Here is a 10,992-nt window from a genome sequence, read left to right on the forward strand (position 1 = left end):
CATCTCTTGCATCGGCAGGAGGATTCTTTACCACCTGTGCCAGCTGGGAAGCCCTGTATGTGGGTGTAATTTTATACAATTCTCTGTTTCTGCTCCCTGTGTCATAAGATTATCCTGCTGCAGAGCTGGGCCTCTGGCCACTTGGCCCAGTACTGTCCAGAGAGGGCAGGACTCCCCAGAGTCCAACAGCCAGCCTCCAGGAAGGGCAAGCCTGAACTTGGGTGGTGAGCTTCCTGTTCCTGGAGGCATGCAAGCTGAGAGTGGGGGCTTCTGCTGGAAGGGTGATCAGATTCTAGGTGCCTCTGCTTTTGGGTGTCCTTCCCTCCCACCCCCTGGTCCTTGTGGCCGGTGAACGGGTATCCGTCCAGCCAAGAGGGGCTCCACCCTGCACCTCCCACGTCCTGGGTCTACAACCTGATGGGGAGGAGCATGCGGTGGGAGCTACTTTCATCATCATCCCCATTTTACAGAGGATGAAACTGAGAAGCAGGGAGCTGCTGCTGCTGCTGCGTCGCTCCGGTCGTGTCCGACTCTGTGTGACCCCATAGGCGGCAGCCCACCAGGCTCCTCTGTCCACAGGATTCTCCAGGCAAGAACACTGGAGTGGGCTGCCAAATCCTTCTCCAATGCAGGGAGGGCTCTCTCAAAGCAGCATCCGTGATCCTGGGTGGAGCTAGGACTTGACCCTAAGTCCTCCACACCACCTGTAGTTAACCTTTGGCTCACCCTGACCCCTGACCTCTTTGCTGAGTCTAAAGCCTACCCTCTTCCCAGTCACTCCGCACTTGTATAACACTATCCATTTGTGTGTGTGTGTGTGTGTGTGTGTGTGTGTGTGCATTTAAATCTATTTATTTATTTGGCTGCCTCAGGTCTTAGCTGCTGCATTCAGGATCTCCCTTGCATCTTGCAGGATCTTTCCTTGTGGCCCAAGGACTCCCCAGTTGTGGTGGGCGGGCCTGAGAATGCGGGGGCTTCAGTAGTCGCGGCTGGGAGCTTAGGCTGCTGTGTGAGATCTTCGTTCCTTGACCAGGGATTGAACCCTCCTCCCCCAGATCGCGAGGGACCACTGGACCAGTGGGGACGTCCCAACACTAGCTGTTTGTTCTGGGCAGACCTGAGTCTGATCTCAGCCTGGAGCTGGGATGGGGGCCTTCGGGGTTGGCTCCTCCCCCTGAGAACCACGGGTCCTCCTGACTCCACCAGGGACAGCCCCTCCCTTCCCCGGGCGGAGAGACGCTGTCTGGACAAAGCCTGAGAGACGGGCCGGCTCCTTGCACGTATTTGTAGGTTTGGCCACAATCTCCACGTGTTCGGGATGGTGGAAAAAATGGGCCCCATGTGTGAATTTTACACCTGATCTCTCTTTTTAAGAGCAGTTTCAGCATTTTTTGGAAACTGCTTTTTCTACCTTCCAGTTCATTCAGGCCAGCTGGAAGATTAACCTTTTGCTCTCCCATCCCTCTCTTCCTCGAATGGAATCCTTCCCTCCCTCCCTTGCTTTTCTCCTTAAGACTCTCTCCACCAAGGGGACGTTTACATGCAGTGAAACTCATCAGTGCTGAGGCACAGTCTGATCAGTTTTAAAAGATTTTTAATTGGAGGATAACTGCTTTACGGTGTTGTGCTGGCTTCCAGTGTGAGCAGCGTGCATCACCTATGTGTCAGCCGCCGTCGTGTCCGACTCCTCGTGGCCCATGGACTGTAGCCCACCAGGTTCCTCTGCCCATGAAATTCTCCAGGCAAGAGTACTGGAGTGGGGAGCCGTTCCCTTCTCCAGGGGAACTTCCCGACCCAGGGATTGAACCCTGGTCTCCTGCATGGCAGGTGGATTCCTGACTGTCTGAGCCCCCAGGGAGGCCCCTGACCGTCCATAAGTACACATGAATACCCTCTCTCGAGCCTCCCTCCCACCGCCCGCTACCACTCTGCTCAGTTCTGACAAATGCGTATGGCAGTGTAGGTCTCACCCTTGTCAAGGTATGGACCGTGCCAGTCACTCCAGAAATTCCCTTTGGTCCCTTCTCTCCCTCATGCTCCTGGAGGAGGACTTTTGCCAGATGCCTGGCCAAACACCTGGGTGGCTCAGAGCCTGTTCTCCAGGGTCCTGGGGCGAGGGTCCCCCAGCATTAACCTTCACCGAGCTGCCTGGATTCAGACTGGGGACCCAGGTAAGGGGAGAGAGGCTAACGAGAGACACAGAAACAGCCCAGCAGAGGGCTTTCCTGCCAAGGGGAAGGTGCCTGGAGGAGGCCCGGAGCCCAACTCATCAGGAGTGCGTGTGCCTGCGTGTGTAAGACCTGGGCACAACGACGCATGCGGCTGAAGAGAAGAGGGACTGCCCCGGACACGGTTAAAGGCTGTGAGGAGGACGCCCTGGGTCCAGTGGCTACGGCTCCGTGTTCCCGATGCCCGGGCCCAGGATCTGTCCCCGTCGGGGAACTAGACCCCAAATGCCGCCATGAGGATGCTGGAATAGGCAAATAAATGAATATCAGAAACGGTGATGGCAATAGGGGAGAGACTATTGCAGTATGCAGAGAGGATGGACTAGACTCTGAATGCGTCACAGATGGGGTGGGAGGGGGGAGGGGGTTCAGGAATGGATTTATAGCCAAGGAGCCGAGTGAGGCAGGTGAATCGGTTTTCTTTAACAGTGACCCCTACCAGGAGGGGGAGGCTCGCCTGATTCGCTCAGGACATTTATTTGCGCCGGCCCAGGAGTATTTCCACAAACGGGAGAGCAGGCGGCTGTATATGTGAATTATCTGGGGGGGGAAGTTGGGAGGTAGAGATGGGGGAGGGGACGGTGGAACGCAAAATTAGAATGTAAGCAATGTTCAGAGTTAAGGTGAGTATCTGAGAATTAACTTGATCTTCTGAAGGGGAGCAGAATATCCTACCCCCCAAATATGCCATTTTGGCATATTGATTATTTTGAATGAAACTTATTTGAGAAACAGCCAGTGCAAGAGGGACAGTCTGCCTTTCTCAGTCCCCTGAAAACAGGAAATAAGTCTCCCAGGTGGAGTGTGCTCCCTCTGTGAGGAGGGTCGACGGTGGCATCTAATCACAGGAAGGAATTCAGGGCTGAGAAGGCGGTATAAAGAAACCTTGTTGGACTTGCCTGGTGGCTGAGCGGCAAAGAATCTGCCTGCAATGCAGGAGAGGCAGGTTCGATCCCTGGGTTGGGAAGATACCCTGGAAGAGGGCACGGCATCCCAACCCAGTCTCCTTGCCTGGAGAATCCTGTTATGCCCAAGTCGCAAAATCTCCCAATGACCACCAGGGAGCCGATATCTGATGCAAAAGCAAGAGAGTTTATTACCAAGCTCGAGCTGGGGCTCCCACTGTAACCGACGCAGTGGCTATAGGGAGGAGCCCCGGGTTTTGGATTACATTGCTTATATAGGGAGTATACATGGAAAAAAGGATTTCTAGGTAGGGGGACGTCTGATCAGTCACTTTCTTTCGAAGGGTTGTATGCTGGTTCTTGATTGCTCCCTACTGTCTGGGTAGACCGAAAGTTCCTGAGCGTTAAGTCAGGAGATTTTGGTCTGGGGTCCTATTGGCTCATGGGTGGTGGGGTGAGGTCAGGGGATTTCCAAAGGCTTTTGGATTTCCAAAGGCTCTTTTCCCGGAACCTTACAAAATGGAGTTTTCCTGTTAACAAAGTGGAGTAGTTTAGGTCCTTCAATCCCATGGACAGAAAAGCCTGGTGGGCCACAGTCCACAGGGTCACACAGACTCGGACACGCCTGAAGCGACTGAGTGCGCGCATAAGCGAACCTTGATGCTTCCTCACTGGTTACCAGCCCAAGCCCAAGCTTCTGGGTCTTGTCCATCCTTCACAAGTTGTTTCTTTGTCTAAAGGCATCGAGGCTTCCTGCTTCCGTCACTGCTTTGAGTCTCATACTTTCCTGAGTTCCTGTACATACGAAATTAAATTTGTCTTTCTCCCGTTCATCTGTCTTATGTCAATTTAATTATTAGACCAGCCAAAGAACGTAGGAGGGAAGAAAGGAAAAGTTTCCTTCCCTACACGTGCTTTCCTTCCCTTCTTCCAAAGTATCACCTGTTGGAAGTATTCCTTTGACCGTTATTTATTGGACCGCGAGCCATGCACTGTTCTGGCACCAAGAATACAGCAGCGGCCAGTGCAGAAACAGACCTTGTCCTCGCAGGTTCCCGTGTGTCATGGGGAGATGGGCGGCACGCAGGCCTTCCCTGGTGGCTGAGCGGTAAAGAATCCATGTGCCAAAGCCTGCCAATTGCAGGGCACATGGGTTTGATCCCTGGGTCCGGAAGATCCCCCCAGAGAAGGAAATGGCCACCCACCTCAGTATTCTTGCCTGGAAAATCCCATGGACAGAGGAGCCTGGCAGGCTGCAGTCCACGGGGTCACAAAGAGCCGGATAAGACTCAATGACGAAACAATACGAGACAGTAAGCAAGATAAAGGCGCGGCTTGTGGCCTGACTGAGGGAAGGTGCAGCTAGTGGAGGGGAGTGCCTGTTGGAAGGCTTCTAACTGCAAACGGGGCTGCGCAGGGACGACCTCGCTGCGAAGGAGACGTCCTGGCTATGCGGCTGGCCAGGAAACAGGAGGGCGCCTGTGGGAAAACACTGGGCAAAGGGGGCCGGAGGCACCGAGGCCCTGAGGTAGGTGCGTGCTTCCTGTGTAGACCATCCACAGTCAAGAAGGCTGGTGGTGTTGCAGGAAGGGGCCCCCTTCCAGGGCCCGAGAGGGGCTCTTATCTACTGTAGCCCGCCAGGCTCCTCTGTTCATGCGATTCTCCAGGCAAGAAGACTGGAGTGGGTAGCTGCTCCCTTCTCCAGGGGGTCTTCCCGACCCAGGGATCCAACCCGGACTTCCTGCATTGCACGCAGATTCTTACCCATGTGAGCCTCCAGGGAAGCCCGAGAGAAGCAGGTAGGTCACCTAGGGCTCCGGCATGTACTCTGAATGGCAGGGCGGCTCCTGGAGAGCACTGAGCCGAAGAGGGACACACTTCTCTTATCTTTCAAGCGGATCCCTTTGCTGTGTTGAGGAAGGGCTGACAAAGGTCCATACAGTCAAAGCTATGGTTTTTCCAGCAGGATGTGAGAGCTGAGCGCTGAAGAACTGATGCTTTTGAGCTGTGGTGTTGGAGAAGACTCTTGAGAGGCCCTTGGACTGCAAGGAGACCCAACCAGTCCATCCTAAAGGAGATCAGCCCTGAGTGTTCATTGGAAGGACTGATGCTGAAGCTCCAATACTTGGCCACCTCTCCGAAAAACCAACTCATTAGAAAAGACCCTGATGCTGGGAAAGATTGAAGGCAGGAGGAGAGTGGGGCAACAGAGGATGAGATGGTTGGAAGGCATCATCCATCAACTCAGTGGACATGAATCTGAGCAAACTCTGGGAGACAGTGAAGTGCAGGGAAGCCTGGCGTGCTGCAGTCTATGGGGCACAGAGTCAGAGGCACAAAGGACTACTCAGAGTCGGACACGACTGAGAGACAGAAGGGGGTCGGCAGGGAGATCAGTTAGGAGACCGAGGTGAAATCTAAGGAAGGGCCGCGCCCAGGGAAGGTGGTGAGAGAGGGTCGCCTGGAGGTGCCGTTGGACGGTGACGCCATTTGCGCTCATTGACTGCGGGCGAAGAACAAAAGGATGTCAGTGGAAACACGGAGTCCTTGTCATCAGCGGGGAGGGGGAGCGCGGCCCGGTGGCAGCAGGTTGAGCTGGGAGGGTAAGGGGAGCAGATTGGAAGAGGGGGCCCTTCTAGGAACTCAGTTTGGGACCTGCTGGTGTGAGATGCTGTTGGACACCAAGTGGAGAGTTTGAGCAGGCAGCTGGCTCTCAGAGTCCCGGGTTGGGGAGAGGCTCAGAGGTATAAACATGTGAGTCATAGCTTCGGCGTAGGCACACTATTTAAAGCCTTGAAATTACGTAGGAGCTTCAAAGGAATAAAACCTCGGACAACAGCATTGGAAAGCTTCTCAAAATTCTGCCCATCTGATGCTCGAGTTTTACAAGGAAAACAGTGGAGCCCGGAGAGGGGCGGTCCCTGGCCTCAGGCCACACAGAGAGCTGATGGCGAAGCTAGGGATGAGGCCGTGGCTCCTTGATTGCTGAGCAGAGCCTCTTTCCCATACCCATCTGTCACTGCTCTTTATGATGGAAAAGGGTCCCGGCCTCTAACCCTTTGCCGTTTCACTTCATGGCAGAGCTCAGGAGGTCATCAGAGAGCTGAGATGCTAAGATGACCCCTTACAGCCACCTGGCAGGTGGGGGACGAGGGACTTCGACCCCTGGTCCAGCGCCCCTTGTTCCCCAGCCCCTTCTGTGCCCTCTCCTCCAGGAAGCCAGCTGTCTCTCGTGCCTGGACCACCCCTGGCTCTTCTCCGTCCTCTGCTCATCTCACCTTGCACTGGGCTCCGGGTCTTTGTCCTTTCATGTCTGTTTAGCGTTGACGAAGGTTCTCTCCTTGGCCAAACTGCGTGGGTTCCTCTGAGCTGTCCCGTCGCGTGGGCTCTGACTTCGGGCTTGCCTCTGCTCTGTCCTGCTTTCTCAAGAATCCTGCCGAGTTAGTTCAGCCAGGATCTGCCCCTGATGTTTGGTCACCCTCGACATCTGACTGGGTGCCTCTCCTCCACCTCCTCCTGCTGATGTCAGATCGCCCTGACCCGCCTTCAGCAGGAATCCTGCCAGGTCTGTGTCATTCTGTGACTCATAACAACACATATACGTTAGGCTCTTCTCCTGCTTCTGGCACGGAGCTCTAAAACCCTCGTCATTTCTTATAAAAGAGCCATGGGGGCATCTTTTGTTATAATATTTACTTTTGTTACGTAGTTCCTGAAATATTGAATAGCTCCAGAGGAATAAACCCTGGAGAAGGAAATGCGACCCACTCCAGTACTCCTGACTGGAGAAACCCATGGACAGAGGAGCCTGGTGGGCTGCAGTCTGCGGGGTCGCGAGAGTCGGACACGGCTGAGTGACTAAACTACCACCAGCTGGATAAAGGTGAAATGGATGTCTTTTGTTGCTCATACGAGCTCCTTTCAACCCATGCCTGACTTGATGTTAATAAGGTGACTTTTGGAAAGCCCCTAAGGACGGGGGCTGGTTGCCAGGGACACCAACTAAGATTAGAAGGTTGGAACTTTCAACCCCACCTCTCAACTTCCCTCCTATATATACCGGAAGGGGAGCGACTCAGGAGACTGAATTCACTGAGCAATGGCCAGTGGTGGAGTCAGTTATGTGTACGGCATGACGCCTCCATAAAAGCCTAAGAGGTGAGGTTCAGAGCTTCTGGGCTGGTGAGCGCGGGAGGGTGCTAGAGTCACGGTGCCCCTCCTCATATCTCGCTTTCTGCGTCTCTCCCACCGGGCTATTCCTGACTGGTGTCCTTTTATAATAAGTCATCAAGCTCCAGGAGCTGGTGATGGACAGGGAAGCCTGGCGTGCTGCGGTCCATGGGGTCTCAAAGAGTCGGACACGGCTGAGCGTCTGAGTAACAACAGAGTAAGTCGGGTGCCTGGTAAGGAACGCGTTTCCCTGAGCTCCGTGAGCCATTCTAGCTGATTACAAAACCCAGGGCGGGGCTCGTGGCAATCTCTGATTTATGGTCCGTGGGTCAGAAGCACAGACAGCAACCTGGACTTCAGTTAGTGTCTGAAGTGTGTGTGAGTAGCTTCTTGGGTCTGAGCCCTTAACCTGTGGGATCTGATGCAGATTCTAGGTGACCAGTGTCAGGGCGGAGTTGAACTGGCGGGCTTGAAGCCGATGTGGGAGAATTGCGTGATTTGGGATCCTGCCCCACTCCCAACACACACACCCCACATTTGGTGAGAGTGCAGAAGTGTTCAGAGTATTGTGTGTGTGGTTGGGGGTGTAAGGGAAAACAACAGTGGGTTTTTTCTTTATAGTCCTGAATGCCCCCCCAAGCCCTGCTGTTCCCTCTTAGGAATGTTCTATCCTCAGACCCCACCCCCCACTCCTTGGCTCTACGTTCCCACTTCTGGTTGTATTCTGAGTTGAGAGTTGGGAGATTTCTTCCTCTTTCGGTCACTAAGTCGTGTCTAACACTTTTGTGACCCTGTGGACGGTAGCCCACCAGGCTCCTCTGTCCATGAGACTTCCCAGGCAAGAACACTGGAGTGGGCTGCCATTTCCTTCTTCAGGGCATCTTCCCGACCCAGGGATTGGACCCAGCTCTCTCCGGATGCTTTACCACCGAGCCACCCAGGAAGGCCTGTATTGCAATAGTCCCTGAATAAAATCTGCCCGTCTGTTCTGTAACAGGTGCTGTGCAAATGTTTTCTTTGACAGGAGGAGCCATCTTGTAGGAAGGGTGTCTGTGATAATCTTGCAGGAATAACCCCCCAGGGGCGGGACCCTGGTGGTTGATCACGTTTGTAAACTGCACGAGGCCTGGCCCAGCACCGGGGATGTGTGAGTGGCCCCGAGAAGATTTGGAAGGTCGACCTGCCCAATCTTGTGGTTCACATTCTTGCTTTTGGGGTGACATGTCTGCAGCCACTGGGGAAGGAAGACATGACCAGTAGCCTTCTCTGTCCCTCGGGCCAAGGCTTGGGGCATAGGCATTTGGGGGTATTTTTTTTAATTGGAGTATGACTAACGTATAATACCATGTTAGTTTCTAGTGTACAGCAGAGTAATTCAGTCATACATATTCTTCCTCACTTGGTTTATAGTAGACGATGGACACGGTTCCCTGTGCTGTGCGGCAGAACCCCTTTGTCTATCTACCGTGCACGGTACTGTCGTGGGTTAGCAGCGTCTCTGCTTTTACCCCAAGCTGCTCATTCATGCTCCCTCACCCTCTTCCCCCTCTGGCAACCGTAAGCCTGTTTGCTGTTTGTGAGTCTGTTTCTGTCTTGTGAATACATTCATTTCTGTCATGGTTTAGATCCCACACATAGGGAATAGCTCATGCTGTCCGTCTTTCTCTGTTTGACCGGCTTCACTTAGTGTGATAATCTCTAGGTCCATCCATGGGGCTGCAGATGGCATTTATTTCATTCTTCTTTATGGCTGAGTAGTATTCCTCATCTGGAGGAGGGCATGGCAACCCACTGCAGTGTTCCTGCCTGGAGAATCCCGGGGACAGAGGAGCCTGGTGGGCTACAGTCCGTGGGGTCACAGAGTCAGACACGACTGAGCAACTAAGGGCATACTATATACACATTATATACATCAGTTCAGTTCAGTTCAGTTCATTCGCTCAGTCGTGTCCGACTCTTTGCGACCCCATGAATCGTAGCACGCCAGGCCTCCCTGTCCATCACCAACTCCCGGAGTTCAGCCAGACTCACGTCCATCGAGTCCATGATGCCATCCAGCCATCTCATCCTCGGTCGTACCCTTCTCCTCCTGCCCCCAATCCCTCCCAGCATCCGAGTCTTTCCCAATGAGTCAACTCTTCGCATGAGGTGGCCAAAGTACGGGAGTTTCAGCTTCAGCAGCATTCCCTTCAAAGAAATCCCAGGACTGATCTCCTTCAGAATGGACTGGTTGGATCTCCTTGCAGTCCAAGAGACTCTCAAGAGTCTTCTCCAACACCACAGTTCAAAAGCATCAATTCTGCTTTTCAGTCGGAACCACCATCTTCCAGTGATTCGCCAAGATAACCAACACAAAGGGAAAGAGGCGGGCCACCCGTACATGTTCCCCAGGCCTTTCAGAAAACATGGAGTTGTTCCTTTGGCCACATACATGCGAATCCACAGGAAGGGTGATATTGTAGATATCAAGGGAATGGGTACTGTTCAAAAAGGAATGCCCCACAAATGTTACCACGGCAAAACTGGGAGAGTCTACAATGTTACCCAGCACGCTGGTGGCATCATTGTAAACAAACAAGTTAAGGGCAAGATTCTTGCCAAGAGAATTAATGTCCATTTCGAGCATATTAAGCACTCTAAGAGCCGAGATAGCTCCCTGAAACGTGTGAAGGAAAATGATCAGAAAAAGAAGGAAGCCAAAGAGAAAGGGACTTGGGTTCAGCTGAAGCGCCAGCCTGCTCCACCCAGAGAAGCGCACTTTGTGAGGACCAAGGGAAAGGAACCCGAACTGTTCGAGCCCATCCCCTATGAATTCATGGCCTGATGGGTGTAAAAATAAAGACCTGGACTGTACAAATGTTTCTCTTTAAAAAAAAACAGAGAAAAAACAGAAAAAAGCATCAATTCTTCGGCGCTCAGCCTTCTTCACAGTCCAACTCTCACATCCATACATGACCACAGGAAAAACCATAGCCTTGACTAGACGGACCTTTGTTGGCAAAGTAATGTCTCTGCTTTTCAATATACTGTCTAGGTTGGTCATAACTTTCCTTCCAAGGAATAAGTGTCTTTTAATTTCATGGCAGCAATCACCATCTGCAGTGATTTTGGAGCCCCCCAAAATAAAGTCTGACACTGTTTCCACTGTTTCCCCATCTATTTCCCATGAACTGATGGGACCAGATGCCATGATCTTCATTTTCTGAATGTTGAGCTTTAAGCCAATTTTTTCACTCTCCTCTTTCACTTTCATCAAGAGGCTTTTGAGTTCCTCTTCACTTTCTGCCATAAGGGTGGTGTCATCTGCATATCTGAGATTATTGATATTTCTCCCGGCAATCTTGACTCCAGCTTGTGCTTCCTCCAGCCCAGCGTTTCTCATGATGTACTCTGCATATAAGTTAAATAAGCAGGGTAACAATATACAGCCTTGACATACTCCCTTTCCTATTTGGAACCAGTCTGTTGTTCCATGTCCAGGTCTAACTGTTGCTTCCTGACCTGCATATAGGTTTCTCAAGAGGCAGGTCAGGTGGTCTGGTATTCCCATCTCTTTCAGAATTTTCCACAGTTTATTGTGATCCACACAGTCAAAGGCTTTGGCATAGTCAATAAAGCAGAAATAGATGTTTTTTCTGGAACTCTCTTGCTTTTTCGATGATCCAGCAGATGTTGGCAATTTGATCTCT

The 10,992-nt window shown here is 52.4% G+C and overlaps 1 pseudogene; it reads left to right on the forward strand.

The window, feature by feature from the left end:
• Positions 1–8,719: 8,719 nt before the first annotated feature.
• On the forward strand, positions 8,720–10,200 carry LOC120854476 (annotated as a pseudogene).
• Positions 10,201–10,992: the final 792 nt, after the last annotated feature.

This window comes from Oryx dammah, unplaced genomic scaffold (genome assembly GCF_014754425.2).
Source record: "Oryx dammah isolate SB20612 unplaced genomic scaffold, SCBI_Odam_1.1 HiC_scaffold_27, whole genome shotgun sequence".
Taxonomy (NCBI): domain Eukaryota; kingdom Metazoa; phylum Chordata; class Mammalia; order Artiodactyla; family Bovidae; genus Oryx; species Oryx dammah.